At 32.5% G+C, this 24253-nt stretch overlaps 1 protein-coding gene across 5 annotated transcripts in view; it reads left to right on the forward strand.

Moving 5' to 3' along the window:
• Positions 1 to 3: 3 nt before the first annotated feature.
• LOC148626152 (protein sprint-like) overlaps positions 4 to 24253 on the forward strand; it is a 67429-nt gene continuing 43179 nt past the window's right edge. For 2 of the 5 annotated variants that reach the window (XM_088569875.1, XM_088569880.1), the window contains exons 1-2: positions 4 to 90; positions 20306 to 20367. The gene's annotated coding sequence lies outside the window, so the exon portion shown is untranslated. Of the gene's footprint in view, positions 91 to 9165; positions 9208 to 20305; positions 20368 to 20945; positions 20961 to 24253 lie in introns of all 5 variants that reach the window. The other 3 variants (XM_088569879.1, XM_088569878.1, XM_088569876.1) reach the window with 3 other exon arrangements.

The following is a 24253-nucleotide window of genomic DNA, read 5'->3' on the forward strand; positions in this document are numbered from 1 at the left end:
TCCGGAACTGTCCGAGTTTGAGATGGAAGTTAGTCTTGTCACCTGAAAAAAGTTGATAAAAGTATCCGACCACAGTACCTGTAAGATCAGGTAGGAATTCTAAAGATCACGTCATTGTAAATGACACGATTATAAATTTACACAAGCTTTAAAAAATTTTGATATCGGGTGTCGCATCAACCCGTCATTAAAAATCACTGCCTTACCCATGGTCTCAGTATCGTATTAATTTTCCCATAGACTTCTATAGTGAAGTGCATATTTTTAGGATTTTTTAAAAAATATGTAAATTGATTCAATAAAACTTTCACTTATGTAGCATTTCTAAGGACATGTGAAAAAATAATTTCCCGCAAAGAAAATAGGGTGAGTCCACGAAGATTGGACAGAAAAGTTGTCTTGAACTATAAATAGCCATTTTCCCTACTTTCACTTTCGTTTTGCACTCACCAAACCGACCTTTTCAGTGGAACATTTTTATGATATTATGTTAGATTTTCTTTTAAAAAAGTTCTTCATCTTACAGTGTGATGTTTGCTCTATTTTTTAAGTCATTGTTCATGTCTTTTGACAAAACATTAGTTTGTAGAGAGGCAAAAAGAAAATGCACTATATTTTTATGGCATCCATGTTTTGACGTACACCCGCTCAGGGATATGCAATACGATACTGGTACCTATTACTAATAAACATTTCAATATAATCCTAAAAGTTGTTGTTTTTCTGCTAGAGTATTCATTTCCTTACTGAAAATTCAGAATATCATTGCCCTGCTACAAACATGAGTTTTCTATTAAAATTCTTATATAGGTACCCTATTCCAGGCATAAGACTAATATCTCAATGTTAGCCAGAAAATATTACTTTTGATAAAAAGCTGCTGCATTAATCAAACTAAGCAACTTTGTGGTTTATTCTGACATGGTAGATACATGAGCTGTACTATGAGTTCCAAATCATTATTTAATCCCCACTTGTGAGTTCCATATATGGAAATATTAATATCCGAACCTCCTTTTTTGTCTTTAACTCAAGGGAGCCTCTTGTTTAAAGTAAAGTATGATGACCGGTACAACCAACTGTTTTAAACTATAGATATGGTCATTTCAATTATAATAAATCCAGAAAAAATTATACCAATATCATAGTTTTAAAAAAATATAGCTTTTCATATGCAGAAAATACAGATTTTAAGCCATCTTGGTACCCCAGGCAGATACAAATGGACCTCAATGTGACAGGGAAAAGACTTTTTCTTTAAAACAGATAGCTATGATGCAAGAAATATAGTTTACTGGTATAAATATTATAATAACAATTGTCTGCTTTAGATACTTTTTGAAAAAATTCAGTTTTTATATGAAAAAACACCATTATTTTTCTTGCCGCATTAGAATCTGTCCATTTGAACCACTAAAAAAAGTCCACTAAAAAATTGGCTGATGACTTTTGTGACATTTCTGTGTTTAAATCAACCACACAGTTATATGGCAACTCATTTTAGCTATTTATTTGAAAGAAAAACAAAAAATAAAAAAAATATTCATTTTTTCATATATAAGAGGCAATGTATGGAAAATGACTATTTTCAAGTCCTAACCACATACTTAAAATGTGTTGTAACTTGAAAACTATCCTTTATGCAGGAGTATTACTTGCTTTAGGTTACCTGAATATAGATATGCTCATCATAAATAGTCAAGATAATAATTTTATTGAACTGATATCCTACAAATTCATGAAAACAAAATGCATTTCCAAATTTGGTAAAGATTAACCATAAATGCAAAAAACCTGAGCTACCATAAAAAATCAGGTTCAAAAGTTGGCTAATTCATCTTAAAAGTGTTACCTGTATTGGGGTACTACTTTTTCAGCTGGTAAAGACCACTTGCTGAATATCCAACTTTACTTGAAAAACTGGCTTACTAGGTCTCAGTATCGTATTAATTTTCCCATAGACTTCTATAGTGAAGTGCATATTTTTAGGATTTTTTAAAAAATATGTAAATTGATTCAATAAAACTTTCACTTATGTAGCATTTCTAAGGACATGTGAAAAAATAATTTCCCGCAAAGAAAATAGGGTGAGTCCACGAAGATTGGACAGAAAAGTTGTCTTGAACTATAAATAGCCATTTTCCCTACTTTCACTTTCGTTTTGCACTCACCAAACCGACCTTTTCAGTGGAACATTTTTATGATATTATGTTAGATTTTCTTTTAAAAAAGTTCTTCATCTTACAGTGTGATGTTTGCTCTATTTTTTAAGTCATTGTTCATGTCTTTTGACAAAACATTAGTTTGTAGAGAGGCAAAAAGAAAATGCACTATATTTTTATGGCATCCATGTTTTGACGTACACCCGCTCAGGGATATGCAATACGATACTGGTACCCCATAGTGTGTATCGATCATGCAGTTGCTTCCCTTCGCCCCAAAATTTTGGTAGGTTTCTTACTTAAAAACTTTTCACGTTTCCATCTTCTAAGTCTTTGACCAAAAAAAAAATTTCAGTGTTTAGTACGATATAGAATTGTATAACAAAAGGTATTTAATACAACTGCAACCAACAACTTACACTGCAAACCAATTGTAGCACAAGTATATTCCCCTTTAAACTTGATAGGGATCTGGTAAAGTTCATTATACTACACTGAACTACAGGTGTAAAATAAAAGACCGGTGACTTATTGAATTCAGGCATTTAGTTCTATATGGTTTTTACCTGTGAATAGAGGTAGTCAGTTTTTTGTTGTTGTTAGATTTTGACAAAATAATAAGATGAACAATTATTGTAATACATTGTTTCCTTTCTATGTTGATAATTTGTACGAAAGTAGTGTTAAGACAGGTACATTTGGTTTCTTTTTTTGTTATCTATACAGAATAAAAGTGTTTGTACAAAAGCATAAAAGTTTTATAAATTGTTGGTGATGCATATACAAATGGTATGAGCTAGCTCTGTAGAGCGTAATAGCCAACTTTACAAGAAGTTTGTCAATTAATTACATTTTTTTTAGTAATTGAGGGTCCAGATGCAGGATTTTATGAGGGAGGGCAATCAGGAATACACATATATAGAATTAAAGGCCAAGCATAGAGAGTCAAAGATATTTTTTGGATAGACTTTGTGAAAAACCCAGATTTCTTGGAAACAAAAAATTTTTCACAGAGCAAAAACAGGACTGATAAATGTAGGTTAGAATTTAAAAAATTTCTTTAATTTTTAGTTCACAAGTTGTAGTTTTCATTACCTATACTGCCTTTAACCTCATTATGAACTCTTTTGCTGTGCTTCAAAACCTCAGTCTTCCTGTTACCAAGGTGACTGAACCAAGTACATGTACATGTAATGGAAAAAATAGCTCTGAGCTTTGAAAAAAAAAAAACAGAAATGAATAGAAAATTGTGTATCGGTTGTTTTTATTTTATTTATTTTTTTTTATTTTGGCAAAAAAAAGTCTTAAGAGTTGGCAGTAAAAACTATGGTGAGCAGGATCATTCATATTTTTTTATTTGGCCTAGCACATGTATAATGCCTACACACAGGTGTTAATCTTAAAAAATTCTATTGTGGGAGATCTCCCTCTAAAAATTTCTTAAAAGCATGAGAATTGCCAAGGTTTTGTTTTCACTATATGTTTTATGTTGAGCAATATTTTGAACTTAGATTAATTTTCACTGCAACAATTTCCCTTAAAAGATGACGTGCAATGTTTCCCGATATTGCAATCAATTTCTATAGAAATATAATGGTCTTTATCACAGGCTGGACATCAGTTTGTTTTGACAAGAATTGAAGTAGTTTATTAGAATTTTAAGCTGAAAATTCAAGTAAAAGGGGAGAAATTTCTGAATGGCACTAAATCTCCTGTTAGAACACAAACAGGTAAGCAAGGTATTGTTGAATTTTGTGAAATAGCGGGAGGACTCTATAGAGATATCTTACTCATAATCTTTTATGATGGTTATTGCTGAATACAGGTGGCCACTAAGACAAGATTGACTGTACATGAAACTCTTAGATTACTTTAATATTCATTTACTGTATGCCTGTTTTATGTACAACTTGTACTATGTACATTAATCTATTTTTTTTTAAGGAGGTAGGCTCAGGGTAAGGGACATAACTCATAAAATCAGTGATATGTTGGTGTTATATTCAATTTCACAAAAGCCTCTCAAGCCTTTGTTTGAAGCAGAATAAAATGAATCCAAGTTAATTAGATGCTTACATAAGATTGATGTAAAATACTGAATGCAAACGTTCCAATGATTTTTAAGAGTTGTGTCCCTTACCCTAGGTATATCTCCTTAAATCTACATTCACATGCTACATGGTGCTCATGATGCTCATAAGGATACATGCTTGTGGTATATTAAAATTTTAAAATTGCAAATTTAATAGTTAACCCATATTCATTTTGTCTACATAGAAACAAAAGCAAAATGATCTCCAGGTAATAAAATTACAATAACTAAAGTTAAATAAAGCTATTACCTTTCCTACATATACATTTGTTGTATATGTGCTCTGGCATAGTTTTATCAAATGATTTTCACCTGAATTTTACATGAATTAAGCTAATGAAATTTATGACAGAGTGAACATGAAATTCTTGTGAACAAAACATTCATGAAAATTTGTAAACTTTTTATGAGAAACTCATTTTGTGGAACTTCACATGAATTTTATGTGAAAATTTGCTAATGTTTGTTTAAAGCTTTTACAAACTGACTTTTATACGTGTACATGAACATCAAATTTGTTAAGTTATTTTGCACAGATTTTAGTTTTAAATTGTGTAAGCACAGTACCGTCTTTATTTCAAATGAATAATAAAGTTACTGCAAATTGTTATATCGTGTTTGAAATTCCTTAAAAAATTGTAAGGAAACAAGTACGGACATTGAAATTGTTTACAATGTAAAGCTCAAAGCCCAAACCAATATTTTCAAATCACAGACATATACATGTACAATGTATGGCGACTGGTTTTTGTCTCAGACTGCACATGTACATGTAAATGGTAGATGTTTTCTAGATAAGAGATTACACTTCTATCATTAGTGCTTCTTTTCAGACTGTTATCATTTTTGATGCAAAGGTGATCAAAGATTGTTCAAAAATAATTAGACACATGTTAAACTCTGATTATTGTATCAACAGAAGTGTACTCCATACATTTCTCATTAAACCTGCTTACTGTCTCTTTTATGAGTTTTTAATTGCTAGATGCTACAAGAGTTTCTAAACATCAGAGGATGGTAGACATGCATTTATATGATGTATGGCTAAATTGCCTTCATGTATTAAAAATAACAACAGGTTTGTTTATTTCATTGCAAGACAGCATTAGATAATTTTCTTTAAAAACACTAGGAAAAAAGATGTTCATCAGCTGAATTAAATTATTGCATAATGGGATATTTGTTTGGGTCAATTTTGACATTCCTTCTGTCAAAGTCAACTGTTCATTTTTTATGGTATAACTATAACCGGAATTTTTTAAGAGGATTGGGAGAGGTGGAGGGTAATTTAATGAAGAAGTTTTCTGGACTTATATAAATGCTTACAACAAATTTGGAGCTTGATTTTAGCAGTTCTTTTTTTCTTCCGGGAGTGGGGGTTGGTGATGATAATGTTGTAACCCTCCAAACCCCTGCCTATGGGCTTTTAAATGCAAGTTTTAAATTGTTAGTTAATTTCCACCGTTGAACAATTGATCATGTCGGGCGTTTCATTAACAGTAAAGTCCACATGGTAAAGTCATACATGTACATGTCCATCATATTACCGAATAGGTCCTTCACTATCAACAAAGTTTGTTTGTTTGTTGGGGTTTAATGTCCAAGCAGCAATATTTCAGCTATATTCAGACAATGAACATGAAATGGATGATAAAATGAACATGAAATAATAAAAAAAGGATGGGTCACAAGGACAACAGGGTCGACAAATTTTGATTGCCACTAGAAAAAGGGGGAATGGGTAAGGTCGGGCAATTTAGCCTCCTGTGGCGGAGCGCAAAGGTTCCTACTCCTATCGAATACCACAGCAGGGTTCCTTAACATGTGAGGAACGTGGCATCTTTCCCAGCACGGTGCACCACTATGGTTTGCGGTCAGGTTTTCCGTATTATAGCCTGACAACCCCAGCATGTAACATGCCAGGGGTACCCCATTCCACCACCTGGGGCACACATCCCAGTTGCTCTGTGGGCAGAGCGCCTAACCCCCGGCTAGGTTTCTGAGCACTATTTAGTCGCCTTTTACGACAAGCTTAGCGCTGCTGCAGGCCTATTCTTTTTAAACACCCGGACCTGCACGGGGACTATCAACAAAGGAATTCTAGTTAATTTTGTACCAGTCCATATTAAGTTCAGACAGTGCCAATGGTGAAGTGATTCATGGTGAAGAAAAACCCATCAAACAAACGATTTTCATGCTTTTTCAGTCTACTTATGCTATACTTTTACATAACAACAATCTTTTCTGCATCCAAATCTGCGCTTTTAAGAAGATAATACATTCATCTCCCACTGAAATCAACCAAATGAAGCCGAATCAAGAACGATAAGTCTTTCAAAGTGTAAATTTCATATGATTTTTATCTCAAAAGTGCTACAACCAAAAGAAAATGTAAGACTGGTTATGTGATCAGTAACTGTTTCTGAAAAAGAAATAAGACTGAATTTTATGGGGGTTTTCGACATGCATGAATCACCTTATGTCTGATACTTATAATATATTGATTGCTCAGCAGTTTTTTTTTTTTATAATAAGAACATGTATGGAACAAATATGAACTCCAACATTCTTAACAGAAACTAAAGAGCCTTCAGTATAATCCATCACTCTATTATTTCCAAGAGAACAAAGGGATTACCTGTATAGCAAGTCTATCTGCACTGACCTTACCAGAGATATGGGTGACCTTATCCAGTACCTTATCATCTTAGTCAGTCACTTGTAAACTACTGAAGCAATTGTCAAATAGTATGTTGCATTATTATACCTAGGCATTGATAAGTTTACAGCATGTGTAGATATTTTGACCTTGGTTTGGTAATGATACTCTTTTTACTGTGTTAGCAGTAGAAAATTTCCATTAGCCACATTATAATTTTTAGAAATAAAGGCATAGACATTGTTGTTACCGCTGTCGATTGTATTTGAATCAGCCATGCATAAAAATTTAATAAGCCATGTTCAAGCTCAACTAGCATTTGGCTAAGTGGCTACCTTCTACTGCTAACATAGATATGTGATAAAAAGAGGGGCAAAAAGGAAATTGAGATTGTGTCAAGTTGAAACACCCTTCCAAGCAATAAATATCTAGTGTCATTAGTATCATGATATTGGAAATCTGGGATGTGTTATTTTCTCTCTCAGACCTTCTTTATATTTGCTGATCACAATTCCTCAGCCTCAACTTACATAAGGACCCTTAGTCTTAGCTTAATATTTTAGCCTTTACTTAATTATGATTTCACAGGCTCTATTTAAAGCCTTGATTATCACCAAAGTCTTTATTTATCACAAGACCAAACTCTTTACATCACTAGACCAAAGTCTTCACTTATCACAAGACCAAGGCCTTCGCTTACATGTATCACAAGACAAAAGGCTTCACTTATCACAAGACTGAAGTCTTTAATAATCACAAAAAGTTTCTCTTAATTTAGTTACAATTTACAGTACCCACCACATGAACTATGCCTAAAAGGTAATATAAAACCTACACAAAATAATTTCCAGTGAACCAAAAGATTTTTGCATATTTTTTATCATACTTTTGTGTAAAAATTGAGAGGGATTCTTGTTTATTTCTCTGAGAAAAAACATTTTTTAAAAATTTTCTTCCAGCTAATATACAAAACATATACAATGACCTGATATTTAAACTTATTTTGAATATTATGTGCATGTAGTACTTGACAAACTATTTTAAAAATGGAAGTCAATGACTCTGGAGTTAATCCACTAGTTGCACTGGAATTAATGAGTTGAAACATGTTCTATAAATGATTGTTTTGTTTATCATACAGCAATCATAAGATAAACATTAAGTAAAGTTTATTATTTCCTATTTTCACTGTAAACGAGATCTAAATACCGAGTTTGCACCTTTACAGGAGTGGATCCAAGTTTTATTAAGGGGAGGCATAATTACGAGAATCAGTGTATAAGGAAACCAGATTATGACTTGTTGAATGAATATGATAAATGGCCATATTCAATGCAGTATTTAGCAGATTATGATAGATTTTTGTTTGTTTTTTTCTTTGAAAAGAAAAGGGGGCATATGCCCATTACACCCTCACCGGGACCCGCCCCTGTATGTTAAACATTTCTACTTTTTTATTATGAAATGTTTTTGAACAAAATACAGCCTAAAGACTCTAGTACTCAAAAGTTATTTCACTTATCATAGGAATTTAGTTTTAGTCATAGTTTTCCTTTCCTCGTTTGTCTACCCCGGACTTGACTTTTTATGAGCAACTCAGCGGGTGTTTCTAGAAAAGCAGAGGATGCTTACCCTACCGGTGCACCTGGTCCATGCTCCCAGTTTTTAGTGGAGTCCAAGTTGCTCATTTACTTTTGTTACTTTGTATGTATGATTTTAGTTACTTTATGTTCTTTGTTGTGTATGTCTGTTTTCCATGTCTGGTCTTTGTCCCTGGATTACATTCTTTTGATTACCGCTATAACCTTGGTTCCCTTGATTACTCTTTAGCCTTAACTTACCAATACATTATTTATCAAAAGCCTTATAGTATGTCACAGACCTGATGGCCAGGGCAGATCTCAAGTAATTTCTTAAAGGGGGCATCCAATACAGAAATTCAAGCATAGAGGGGTTCCAAGGCTGTCATTTGCTCAAATTTGCCCAGATTTTGCGCAAAATTAACTTTTCAACTTAAGGGTGAAGGTTCCTTTTCCAAGAACCAACCCCCTGGGTCCACCACTGCTGACCTTAGCCTTTATTTTTCTGCTTTTCACAAGTGAAGCACTGTATCAGTAACCATATAAATTTGGACATACCCTGATACAATGTTTTAGTGATGTCAGCCCATCACTTCTCTACCAGATGTAAATACTATTTTCTTACTGATTTCATTACACGCTCAACTTAACCTAGGTCTGTATTTCTGACAGTTCATCAGTGTTAAAACCTCAGGAATAGATAGTTGTCTGCAGGTAAATACTTGTTTTATTTTTCTTATTTTGTTTTATCAATAATTTTCACATTTATTGTTATTAAGGTTGCTGTTTTACTCTAATTAACTTCATTTTACAATTAGATTTTAAATTAGTTTTTCCTTTTAAATGTTTGTGTATTGCATGAAGCATTTGTATTTATTTTCTTTGATGTCTGTTTTTTTGTTGTAAGTACAATTTTTACAATTATAGACTCATTTATTTAGTATTAGAAATGTTCCGATGAATAATTAAGGGATGTCAAGGGATTTAGATATGTAAGAATTTAAGCATGTATGAGCTCTTGTTTGGTTTATTAACATTGTATAGCCAATTCTATTCTTGATGTTATGTATTCAGACATAGAATTTCATTCAAAAGTGTTCAAAATTTTAATCAATTTGTGGCAGGAAATTGTTTTCAGTTTATTGATCATCTTTATCAATTCTTGGTCAGAACAATACTTGTATGAAAGTGTCCTGAATCATGATACTAAAATTTGGCTTATTTTCTTTATATTCTGTCTCCAATTTAGTTTTCTGTCTTACTTGTGCCATAAAGCTGAAAGTGATTACATGCACAAAAGAGAGGTTATACAAATTTAGGATGCTCTTCAACATTTTAATCAAAATTTAGAGGACTTTTGGCTTCCTAAATAATGACTAAATATAAACTGCTGATGATGATACATTTACATATGATCAATTTGCATCACTTTGAAGTGTTATATATAGTTTCATACACTCTCAACATGATACTCAGCTCTATTCTCAGTAAAGTTCAGGTACTTCATATCTAAGATTAAAAGGGGTATAAATTACAGTATTTCACTTTTAAACTGAAACTGGGGCTTCAAGAGAAAAATAATAATAAGCATTTCCTCACCATAGGAGTAAAGTATCTAAGTTTGAATTATATATTTACCATGCCAGGAATCCTAACATAAAAAACCAGAGCAACACATCGAGCACAGAGCTGTTTGGGATGTCATAATAAATGCAGGACTGTACAGCCAATGATAATCTAAATCAACACAAGGAACTGTGGGTATATCAAAATACACGAGTTGTTGTGTACAGATAAACATTACTTCTATAGTGTCACATTCATTGTGTCTTCCCAAATAGCTCTGCACTCGTTGTGTCACTCTTGTTTGTGTTAGGATACCAGGCAGAATTTTCTAGTTACATAAGGACAGAAATGTGTAATCTATCCCTTGAATAGATCTTCAGATTATCAAACATTTATTCTAAAACCTGTACAATTCAGGGATGAATTTTGGGTGGAAATCTTAAATAAGATTCACGTTAAAGGACATTGAACTACATGTAGCTCACTTGAGTGAAGCCTGATATGACTTAAAATGTATGAATTCAATGTAAGTGATGTTTGTGGAATATAAGTGAGAAGTTGGAGTTGCAAAATGTACTTATTATTTCCGTTGCAAATGTCAGTCCGTTGGGATAATTCTCTTTGTACCCTTGCAACACTATTTCTTTTTGACCTTTGACTGAATTAGTGATCATCAATATTAGCTTGGAGCAGCTGTTCTTGATTGAAATTCTGTAACCCTATACAAACAAATTAAGAAACAATTTTAGAAACAAACACAAAATAAATAGAATTAGTACAGTACTTGAAGTCCGGTTTAGCACCCGAAATCCCAGTATCGTTGGTAAAAAATCAAGCAGACAAGTTGATGAAGGTCAGTGATAGAAAGGCAGTAGACTGGATAATTTCTCTATAATAAACCTATTGTGAAAATATTTACATATCAGACTGAGATTTGTTTGTACATATGTTTTTTTCTTCATTAACTTCTTGCTATTTGCGTAGATAATTAAATCCGTCTTAAGATCTATGTAGAAACGCATTGAAAAATGAGTCTGGTCATGGTAATATGTACAAAAACATTAAGTTCAGTTCCCCCTCTCCTTCTCAGAATTTATGGATCCATCTCTGTTGAATTTTCATTCATGGAAGCTGTGGGGTATGGTTCAGCCTTAGAAAAATTATCTGATTAAGTTTATCCTACCTACCCTTGCACATTTTATTGTTCTTTTTTTATGAGTTGCTGCTAGACTACCATTTTTTATTTGAGCACTCACTATTTAAGTCAAGAAATTCTCCCATAAGTTCCTGTATTCGGGTAAAATGATTTTGATAACTAAAAAAATGATTTTACCTAGATTTTTTCATCCAATGTAACCTCAAACAGACATATTTTTTTCCTTGACCTTATTGCATGTAATGTGGAGGAAACCACTACCCTTATGCACTTTCAAATATAGGCTTTCAGGGAAGGAAATATTTTTCCTTTACACCTTCAAATGTTTTAAACTCATGTTAAGTTGGGTCACTCAAATCACCATGCTGAGAATAGATCCAGGGGAACTAACTCTGATTTCCTCACACCAGTTTGTACAAATTGGTTTATATTGCCTTGTCTTTTCCAAATTTGGTCACACACATTCTTTGAGAGTCTGTTGGTTATTGTGGTAGATGAGTTGTTAAGGAATAGTTGTTAATGTTATTTTTAGAACAAATTTCATAAGCATGAGAAAAATAGAAAAGAAAATGGATCTTTCTTCTTCAGATTCAAGAGCTCTGCAAAGCTGTATGATAGTTCCTTAAAGGGTTTAGTGACCATGACAATTGTTTGAAAACCATTACAAATAGAAAGAATTAACATGTTGATATCCTTTTGACCCAAAAACTATTTAGGAATTGTAGACCAAAAAGGGGCTATTGTTTTTACCCCAATAGAGTAAAATCAATATTGCAATCACACAGATATTTAGTCTGCGGCTTTCTGCTTCAGCCTCTCCATATTTCATGAAAGTTTAGTCAGTCTCCTGCTTTCATTCCCAGATCAAACTGGGAGATTAAGCCACATTCTTGGAAATTTGTCATGTTTTTTTTTAATTTTCAGTTTAAAATTGTAATGAATTATTTCAATTCTTTTCAAAACATGTCTCAAAAGTAAAACTTGCCAAATCTCCCACTTTGAGAAAAATTTTGAGAGGGAGATTTCCCACATTAGAACTTTCAAAAGTTTACACCTATGCAATCATCTCATCCATCTGACTATCCATTACACATTTTTGTAACAGATTTTTTACCTTCTAATGGAGCAAATGCTTAGATATTTTTGAAACTGGTGTTACTGCACTAGACACACCATAATGAAGGGTAAATCATTAAAGCAGTTTATCTGTCTGTATCAGTTACTACCTACCCATCATCAAAGTGCCATGATATTTTCAGTGTTTATAATCAGAGAAGTTTTCCTGTTGTAACTGTCCAAATGTCAGAATTTCCTGTACTTCATTGAAAGAAAGCAGTGATCAGGGACAGATCCAGGATTTCAGAGTTTGGGGGCATAGGTAGAATCAAAGGTCGAGCACAGCAAGGCAAGAATATTTTTGGGGTAGAATTTTGAAAAATCAAGATTTCAAGCTAAAAAATATTTCTTTTTTTCACAATTGAAGACAAGCATTATTATGTATAGATTTTTACAAGAAGTCAGGTTTTTATACCCATGCAAGCACAACCCCTCCTAAACCCCTGAAGGTATTTTGATGAAATTTTAAATGGAGGTTTGAGCATTATATGTAGGTAAAGTAACTGTTGGGGAACTCTGAAGAGATATAATCCAACTTAAGGATTTTACATGTGGAAAGCTCGTAACTCATCCTAAACTGCTCAAGGGATTTTGATGAAACTTTTTAGGAAAATTGGGCATCATATATAGTTACAGATAGGGGAATCCAAAGTAAGATAATCCAAATTAAGGGTTTTATATGTTAAAATCTCTTAAGTGCAACTCTTCTTAAAGCTTTCTATTAAGTACCTATTAATAGGTTTGTTGATTGCTCCACTTTCAGATAACAAAAAGTAAATATATCTTAACCACAAGTCCCAATGTGGTTTTCTATAATGCTGGGTAGATCTTCAAAAATAGATGAGTTGCGCTAGGAAAAAATAGTATTAATGACATCAGTGATAAATCAGTGGAGGATTCAGCAGTTTCAAAAATGAGGTGCAGTGATAACCACATTTTTCCTCAGGCCTAAATTGGGGAAGGGCAGGCTCCCTGAAGCCCTTTTAATCTACCTTTGTAAATGATATGAAAAAGTATTTCACATTACCCTGGATTTGAAATTTTATGAGCAACTCGACTAGTGTTTCTAGAAAAGTAGAGGACACTTACCCTACAGGTGCACCTTGACCATACTCCCAGTTTTTAGTTGAGTTGGGGTTGCTCGTTTATTTTTGTTTCTTAGTACAATTTTGGTAATTTCATGCTCTTTTATTATTATTTTTTTTTTTTGTGTCCATTATCCCTTTTTTGTCTTTAACCTCTAATATATTCAATTGTTACTGCTCGAATCTTGATTCTCTTGATCATTACTCTTACCTTTAGAATTATTTATCTGGTCGACATTTACTCTAATCAGTAATAACTGAGCAGGGCTATCAGTGTTCTAGGATTCCCCTGTCCCTGTTACCAGAGGCAAGTGAAATTTGGGTCAGTGAAAGTTATTTTCAACTGCTACATACCCTTAGAAAGTAGAAATATAAGAATTTTATATAAGATATTTTAAGCTAGAAAAGCAGATTTTGCTAAATGGAAAGCTGATTTTCATGTGGAACTTTCCCGTAGAAAGTTTAGAATTTTCAAAATTATTAGAACTGGCTATAGTCAGGTGAATAATAATCTATTTTGCACATGGCTACTTTAAATTCTCAACTAATTTTATAACCTTAAAAGAAATTTCAATTTCTGTATCATCATCACAAATTTGAATTATTATGCAATACAAGTGCAACTGTTGGAATCTTATCTAGCTCAAATATCTGCCTCAGTGAACAGGATTTTTATGAAAGACTGTAACTTACTTTTTAGGGTTTTATTTTTTTGTTTAAAGATGAATTTACCGCAAGTTAAAACAGGAAATAAAGTTTTTTCCATAAATGTACGATAGATTTCAATGAAGTCCGAGACTTAGGAATATCTCACTTCAGTGAGAACAAAAGGAATAGACAGGTGGGACTCAGGAAGATATCCGGTATACTTGATATATAATCTTAGTCTTTATTGTGTAACATGCAAGTAATGTCATTAGCTATTGTTATATGCAATGAAGTTTACGAGATGGATCTAGTTTCTGTCTTCATACAGAGGGTATATTTATCAATGAAACAATTGCTCTGTTTTTTCCCATTTGCATGCAGTGTTGAATGTAAGATAAATAGTTTTGACTAGATATCCTTATTTGCATGTTTATGGTACTACGGTGGAAGTATTAATGTTCATGGGCTACCAATTTTCATAGTTTTTGTGGGTAGACAAAACCACGAAATTTGGTTCCCAAAAAAAATGAGATTTCAACTGATGTGTTCATTGAAAACCTCAAAACCACGAATTTATGAAGCCATGTGTTTCTTCCCTAATCCACAAAAATTGGTGTCCACGAATTAAAGTTCTTTCACAGTACTTTGAAACCATATGTGGATCTATGATAAGGCAGGAGGCCTGAACTTCCTTATGTTAAAAAAGTTTGATTGAAAGTCTCTGGAGGTGCTGCCTCCTCCAAACCAGGCCAGTTAGCTGGCCCCATTTTCAGGGTTTCTGGATCTGTCACTGACTTATTCTTAAGGTGGTTGGCCCATTTGAAAAAAAGTTTTTTTATATTGAAATTTCTTGATCAATCAATTTTAATTTTGCATATATTGTCCCCTTAGGAAAGATTTTCTGATGCATCAAGTTTAAGTATTTTGAACTTGAACTAAAGAGTTTGGTAACTAAACCACAGGTACATGCAGAATGGATACTATACCCCTCTTTTCTCTACACTAAATATGGCAAAATCTTGAATCATTTGCTGTATCATCTCAAGAAATCTACATGTTTGTCAACATGAGAGCCTCTGGCCCAAGGGTTGATATTAAGCAAGGGTGATTCTGCATGTGATACAGATTTTGCCATGTGATATACACTTTACCTTATATTTAAATAGGTTTGGTTTGCAGTATATAAAATGTATAAGAGTCCTTGCAAATGAATGCTAGTGAATTCAAAGTAGGGCTGTAATAAAAGTTTGGCATGTGATACAACGGTGTGAAGACACAGTTTTTGATGCTGTTCAAACCTTTTCGATTTTATTGAAAATTTAAAACTGTATGTGAATAATAAGATAATTAATTGGTAAGAGTGAATAACCAAAATAAGATTACGAGCATCTAAGAATGCCTAGATTTAAGGAGTGTGTGGAACTTGTTCCACGCATGAATTAAATCTTATTCGTTCTTGGCCTGTATGATCATATATTGGTCATTCTCAATAACCAACTGATTATCCTATTTATTATATAGATTTCCTTCATTATTCGTTGCTTTTTTTCAATATAAATTTTAAATTTTGTGAATGGCAGATTCATATTCATGTTGTGACATTTTGGCAGTAGGATGTCTGAGAGTGAAATTACTAAATTTATTACATAGTGTGAATAATTGAAATTTATTACACTCGAAACATTTGATAAAACACTGCTATCTATATAAGAAGAATAGATATGTTTCTGTTGATTTGATATTTATTGTAGTTAATGGAATAAGTTTATTTAAAAAGTTATAAATATAATTTATAAATAATGTTAAAATTATATCAAGATGTCATATGGAAGGGTTGTTCAGTGAATTAAGTGTGCTTGTTGATAGTAACAAGAATGGATATGGTGAGTATGTCTAAGAGACAACAACCCCACCAGGATGAAAAATGTCATATCAAGGCCATCCATGGGTCTTCAATGAATGAAAAGGAAACATTTACATCTCAGGACAGATTGCAGTTGGCCCTAAAACATACAGAGGTACAGCTAAATAGTTGCCCCAGTATACTCCAGCAACATGGAAGTAAACTGAAAGTGAGAATGAAACATTACATGCATAGGCTAGAAAATCCTGACTTGAAAGAGGTGCAAAAAATGTGGCAGGGTTAAATTACTTTGGCATGTATAATTAGGACAAGCATCTCGCATACATTGATACAACTTTGTAAAGATTTGATACCAACTCAGTAAGATGACCACTTGATAGGTGATAAGTGTAAAGCAGGCAATATTAAATATTGAATATCAGTACTTGAGTCTTGTAGTTGTCATTTCCAATGGTGTTTTGCTGATAACTTTAAAATGGCATACTGTGAAGGCACTTTAATTCATGGATAGAAATTTTCATGGTTTAGGAAAAAAAATATCATTGGTGGATTCTTGAAATGTGGATTTGACAACTCTATCAAACAAACCAACAGGAAATTTCCTTTCCGTTGGGTACCAAATTTCATGGTTTACCGAACCCTCGAAAACTGCGAAAATTGGTGCCCCACAAACAATAGTATTTTCACAGTAGTTAATGTAGAATGAAAAAATGACTTGAGATTAAGGGTATAGCAAGAGATCCAGAGGTTTTCAAAATGGACAAGTTCATGTCATTATTAAATAAATTATATTCCTCTCTAAATTTAATTTTATTTTGAAAGGGAAGAATAGGAGTGTCAGTAAATGCTCTCTTGAACTGTATTATATGGAATGATTTATATTTCAGTCACTGATTTATTTTCAGAAGTAGTACACTTTTTGATTGCAAAAAAAAAAAATTTTTTAAATTAATGATCTCATGGACAAAATTTTGTAATTTTTATGATCTTCATGTTAAATTTTGATACTAAAATTGAATTAAAAAGGATTACATTTTTTCTGTCTATTTAAATAACCTCAATGCCTTTGATGCTTTAAAATAACCTCTGAAAAGTTGACCTTCAAATGATGAATGTGAATTTAATAAGCTTACATGTACATGTATCCTTATTTTACATCTTATCTTTTTTTTCATGGTTCCTAGTGACATTTTATCATTGTGAATCTAAACCTTGTTGATTAACTTATCAGGAGTGGAACAGTCTGTGGTTTTGATTTTTATTTGTGTTGTGGTCTTTCTGGTTTTCATATTGCTATACTTAGTCGTTTGGCTATTTGTAATACAAGTGCTACAATTACATGTATTTTTTTAATTTTCTTCTTCTGCATTTGATACATTTATATTTGTTGTTTTATGAAGTTTGCTTCAGCTTTTTTTTTATCTTCAAAGTTTGATCCTATATGGTTGTATTGAGCTTTGTTGCTGGGCAATTGACATGAATTTTCTGTTAAGGCTGTATATCTGAGTTGTTCATTAATCAAACGTGACATTTAAGGTTAGGATCTGCATCTTTAAAGTGCAATGAAAAATAGGATGGTCTTAGATATAGTGCTAATGATGTAAGGAGTAAGTGATAAATGTCTAATTTACCAACTCTAAAGTTCAAATATAATTCTGGCTTCAGTTGTATTTAAAATGGTGTAGGTTCAATGATAACAAAGAGAAATTGGGGGAAAACCATAATTAGTTTAAGAAAATTAATTGCTGAAATCTGAGCATCAAAGAAAGCTAGCTTGATGTCTCAAAAATAACGTATACTGTACAAGTAGAAAGAGTTTATACTCAGATTGCATCAGGATGTAAAATATGATAAGCACCTGTAATGACAGAATTTCTCTTATTTTATCCACAGTTTGTTTTTTGTTGGTTAGCAGATTTCCACAAAAAGTATTGACCATTTATACCTTCAACATGATTGTCATGTCTGTGAAAGGAAGGGCACTCATTTCTGTATCATTTGGGGTAGGCCAGCACCTATTGGGTAGGATGGTTATTCAATTTTCTCTTTTTGGGAGCCAGCACTTATGGGGTAGGACAATCAAGTCTGTATTACTTTTTGGGAGCCAGCACTTTTGGGATAGAACAATCAAGTCTGTATTACTTTTTGGGAGCCAGTACTTTTGGGGTAGAACAATCAAGTCTGTATCACTTTTTGGAAGCCTGCACTTATGGGGTGTAACAATCAAGTCTGTATCTTTTTTTGGAAGTCAGCACTTGTGGGATAGAATGTTCAAGTCTGTATTACTTTTGCAGAGGAATGATCAAGTCTCCCTCAAGAATGCAGTATTTTGGTGATAGACTGGTTGGCTTCGAGTCAGAATTTTTTGTTCGATTGATTTCTGAACATGCCTTCCTGGTTGTTGTTTTTTCTAAGCTAGCACAACAAATACAGGGTTTGACACTATCTTCATTTACTTGGTGGTCTAAAGGACTACTTCAGAGGTAAAACAGGTAGTCCCTAGAGGGTAATGATGTTTCTGTTCTTAGATCTCATGAAAAATAAGACAAAATTTAGCTAGCCCATAGGATTACCATGAAAATGTTTCTAGTAGTCCTCTCCAAAATTATGGGGGCACATGGCTACAAGTCCCTCTCTTTATATTAAAGAATATATGAAAAAGTTTATTGATTGCATGTATCCCTCTGATAGCAAATCTACTAATTATTACGGGAGAGAGGAAATTAGTGGTGTTATTAGAGAGGGTAAGTACATAGATTTTCTGTGTCATATATATAATAAAGAGGGACATGTAGCAAGTCTAAAGGCTACCAGACTACTGTTAGTGTCAATCCCTGAAAGATTTGGCTCAGGGTCTGTTCACTTTGTCTAACATTCTTGTCATGATATGTATGAAATATCTGCAGTAGGACATTAAGCTATAATCAATCAATCAATCAATCAATCATTTTCTTGTATAATACTTGGCTTCATGCAAGCAAACTTCTTTTTGTTTTTAATTGTTTTCCTGCTTATGGGAATTCTAAAATTGAAAAAGGGGTCGGGCATATTATGTGCTTTTGTTCTGTTTATTTTTAAGATTCTGTAATTGGAGTTATATGCCATCTATGTCCAAATTTGCATACAAATCAAGCTGTAGTGCAATTGACATACAAGTACATATATAATCAACAATAATGTATGTAAAACGAATGAAGGTTCAGATTTATAATATATCAATCCTTATTTACGACATGACTGATTTTCATGTGGTAGTTTTCCTTATAAAGGTATGAGAGACACACTACTTTGTGGTGTTATTCATGTGACTTGAAACCTAATTTTTTTTTTGAAGTTAGAGGTACCATTATGCCCCTTTATTTTGAATAACAGAGATTGCCTCTGTTAAGACTTATGGCAATGCTTGGTTCATTTCCTGGTTCCTAAGCCCTCACTCATCCCTTTTGTGGAGTGCTTCATGGCCACTTTTTATTTTTACATCAATAAATTGACAACAAAAATTCACCATCCTCATCCCCTCGTGTGGTTTTGTACAAAGTAAAAAACTACCTCCTCACATTTTGGGACAATACAAAAGTACAAAAAAAATTCTTCCTCCCTTATCATTTAAAAAAAAACAAACCTAAGAACCAGAGAATTAACTTTGTGTGGCCTAACATCAACCTATAAATATACATGTACAGTATGCATCTAAGGAAAAAAGAAAGATGCTTATCCAGATTATTTTATTTAGCTTTTTACAATTTAATTGACAATGTATATGAGCCATTTTGTCTGTTTATCTATTTTTATTTCAAATCTTTAGGTGGCCATTTTATTAAGTTATATCTGTTGCAGAATAGATATAAACAAATACAATGTACATCAATGTGCATGGCTGGACATTTAGTTATGTCATAATTTTTGCTAGAATTTTATTTTACCAAGCAGAATAATTGAATTCTTTCACAGTAAAACCTGTCTAAACTAAAACCTGAATAACCTGACCACCTATTTTAACTGGACACTTTCAAAAGTCCCTGTTTATCAATTTTAATGTATTTTTCACCTTGGTAAACCAAACACCTGTCGTAACCAAACATTTTTTTTAAGTCTTGAAAGGGTTTGGATTAGACAGTTTTCACTGTACTGCAAACAATCAGCTGTCAATTCAATGGAAAGTGTTATGTACAGAACTAAACATAAAATAGCAGTGCATGTCATGTGAGGATTGAATACATTGTTACAGTAGTGATTTTTAGGGATAAATCTTCTAAATAACAATTGATTAGTCCTACTAGTGTAGGAAAGAGGTGATAAAGAGGCCTGCAGGTACAAATGACAAATCAGATGATCTCTGAAGATGATCAATAAATGATGAATGTTATTGTTTTGTAGAAGGTGTTAATGACCCAAACCTAGGTGTGCCATGAAAGATAATAGCTCGTTAAAGGTAACAGGTAAGACAAAGTTTTGTAATTTTATAGTTTCTTTTTTGTTTTTTTTTTGGTTTTTTTTCTCTGCTTTGTTATCTTTTTTTTCTGTCATTCTTGATTATGTAATCCATACATGAAAGATTACTTACATGGAAGCTGTTATATTTTTGTAAAAGGGGTTTTTGAGATGCCTGAAGATCAGACTACTGTATATTTTTTAATTCATTTAGATTTAATCACGTAATTAGGAAGTACTAACTAAAATATTTACCCCCTGAAAATAAATACTTTGTACTTTTGAAAGTTATTCAAATGAATCTCCTGAAAATAAATTCTTTGTACTTTTGAAAGTACTTACTCACATGTATCTCCTGAAAATAAAGTCTTTTTACTTTCTAAAGTACTTACTCACATGAATCTCCTGAAAATAAAGTCTTTGTACTTTTGAAAGTACTTACTCAAATGAATCTTCTGAAAATAAATTCTTTGTACTTTTGAAAGTACTTACTCAAATAAATCTTCTGAAAATAAATTCTTTGTACTTTTGAAAGTACTTACTCACATGAATCTCCTGAAAATAAATTCTTTGTATTTTATTATAGCACAGTTTACACCATGTAAGTCTCATATTCTTAGTGTCTTGAAATAATAGATGATAGATTTTATGAAGTAATGAAAGTTTTATTATTTTATTTTTTTCTGTTTTAGCTATGCTTTTGCTCATTTATTTCTGTGCATGTTGTAGAAATGCATTATTTAGATCTTAATCGCACAGGTTTTCACATGTCAGCAGTCTGATTTAATCTCTATCAAATGTGTCACTCTTGCTTTCTACTGTCTCATGACATAACATGTGCCAGTGGGTAAATTCATAGGTTGGCCTCTCTCCCCCCACACCCCCCACCCCCCACCAAAAAAAAATAAATCAGGGAAGTGTACTAATGTATTCTTGAAATTTTAATAATTCACAAATACACTCAGAAAGAAATGTCATGCCTTGCTTCGATTGGGTGTTTAACCACAACCAATCAATCAAGTGGCAACTTATTCTATTTATCATAACACTTGCCCCCTCTAAAATCAACCTGATATCTTGGATCCCACTCTGTGTATAAATAAGTAATAGTTACATCTGAAATTCTGTTATTGTGCATTTTTAAGATAAATAGTGGTTTGTGTGCATTTTTCATGTAAAGATGTGAAGTTTATGACAAGAAAAGTTAAATGTAGATAAATTTGTTATTACCTTTCTCCTGTCTTGATAGCAAGATGTAAGAAAGTACACCCCCATTATTATACTTGAAAAATGTATTTTTAAAATTGAAATTTGTTTGGTTTAAAACTTGATTTCACTCAAATAACAAAAGTAATAAAAAAATTTAAACAAATTTTCACCTTGTTTCAATTGGCAATTGTTCACCCTTTTACCCCACATCCACCTAATGAAATCTTGCATTAACCCTGTATGTAAATTAGTAATAGTTAGATAGTTACATCTGAAATTCTTTACCAGTGGTTTCTGTAAATATGTGTAGTTTATGACAAGATATAGGTTAGATAGACCTGATTGTCTGATAGAGAAGATCTAAGGTTGTCAGTTTTATGGCTGATATGTCAGGGTGGCTGAAAGTGATAGGAACCATTAAATTAACTGTATATAAACTGATATATCTTCCTACTTGAAAGTTGAAGAGTTAGTTAATGGGCAAATTTACCAATATGATTAATGGATTTCTCAAGGTAGAAATAACCTTTAGTTTTCACTGTACTTTCTGTAAAATAACACTTCCATCAAATGTAATTGGATACTGATGTATGTATTCTGTAGTAGTATTACATGTATGTACTATATTGTAAAATGACATTTTTGTCAGGAAGTATTTTCAATCAGGAGCATCTAAGAAAGTATATATACATTTTCTGACTTTGGCAAAAAGAAAACCGAGAAAAAGGAGAATTCTCTATCATTATGTATATTTTATTCAGCTACCTTTATCCATAGTAACATTTATTCATGATTATTCTTCCCAGACTTATCCTTGAAAATCGAAGGACTTTTTTGTAACATGCTTACCTCAAGTGTAGAAAGTCATGATTTGTTCTCTTACCACTTTAAAATTAGTAGCAAAGAACATGGCATTAAAGAGATACAGTGACAACTGGTAGGCATTGAGTCAGAATTATGTGTTTGATTGGGATAACATGCCTACCTGCAGTCTTGTTTCTGTAGGCTAGCATTTTAAAAGTTAGGTTCAGGTGTTTGGACTAGTACAAAGCAGGGTCTGTTTGATAAAATCTCATCCTGAGATGCATGAAATATCTACCACAGCCATAAGATGTTAAACTTCAATCAATTCTTTTCTATCCCTTATAGACTACCAAGTAATGTACAGTATATAAAAGCAGTTAAGTGTAAGTATTTGTAAGAATCAGGCAAAATGGGAAAAATCAGAAACATGTATGTCAAAACCCCACTGATCTGACAACATAGTTTCACTCAAGGATGCTTTGATTATTGAATTTGCTCGTAAATTTTTCAATAGAATGTTAGAAAAATAAAGTTTTTGACAGAGTTATCTGCCCTTTAAATGTTCAGATGTTCATTTACAGCGCATTTCAATGAAATTATATCTCAATGCAGCTACATGATATGGAAAATCTTGTTTTTTCCCTTGATTCTGATCTTGTAAATAGTCAAATTACACTATCAAAATAATGTTTTTTTTTCATACCATGTTTCAGCAATTGCCTGATTCTTACAAAGACTGACACTTAAGTGTCAAACCCTGTTTAGTTAGTTTTGAAGGCCTTATCTACCATACAACTTTTTCTTTTTTGTTCCAGTTGTTTTTAAGTGAGTAAGGGTTCCATCGTTTGTTCTATCAATTCTATGTACAGTACTTCACAGATACTGATAGAACCCACTTGAGATGTTTACCAGAACAATTCTATCATAATGTCTTTGATTTTCTGTAGAAAGTAAACAAAAGATTCCTTTCTTGATGTATGGGAAAGATTTGATTAATTTAGATTGAGTTTTTTGTTTGTTCTGTTGTGGAAAAATAGATTTAATTCTTCTAGAGTGTGAAAGATACATTGTTGATAGAATGTAGGAATTCTTTCCCTCATTTTTAGAGCTTGTTCATTAATTCTTTGGATACAGTGTCTGCCAGAGGTAATTGTTGTACACTATGTTCTTAGACATTAGATTTGTTTTTTGTGTCATTCATTAACTTTCCTTATTAAAATTCCTTTGGTAAGTGATGTTAATAGGAAAATATTGGAAAGGAAGGCAATAGCAAATTAATGGGTTCTGAAATCATAAGTCACAATAGAACTTATAGAAGATTTGGTAGAATTTTTTAAGTGTCAGTCTCTGTAAGAATAAGGCAGTGGGTGAAACATGGTGTGAAAAAACCACCATTTTGATAATGTAATTTGACTATTTGCACCATCAGAATCAAGGAAAACAGACAAGATTTCCCATATCATGCTTGACCATTGAGTTACAATTTCATTGAAATGCACTGAACATGAACATTTCAAGGGCAGTTAACTCTGTCAAAAACATTATTTTTCTAAGATTCTGTTGAAAAATTTCCGAGCAAATTTAATTCAATGATACAGAGATCAAATAATGGTCTTTTCAAATGAAGAAAGCATCCTTGAGTGATATTTAATTGTCAGATCAGTGAAGTTTTGACATCATGCTTCTGATTATTCCCATTTTGCCTGATTCTTACAAACACTTACACTTAAAAGCATATCAACTGTCCTAAGAGAATTTTTTTGTAAAACATGATTTAATAAATTTTAAGAATTCTCCATTGATTAGCTTGATTTTTTGTCTTGGAAAATGAAGAATTATCCAGGGTTCAAATTAGCCCCAGTTCAAGGTCTGGAATGCTCA

This window comes from Perna viridis, chromosome 2 (genome assembly GCF_037379345.1).
Source record: "Perna viridis isolate PV_CMFRI_1.1 ecotype Kerala chromosome 2, ASM3737934v1, whole genome shotgun sequence".
Classification (NCBI taxonomy): Eukaryota; Metazoa; Mollusca; class Bivalvia; order Mytilida; family Mytilidae; genus Perna; species Perna viridis.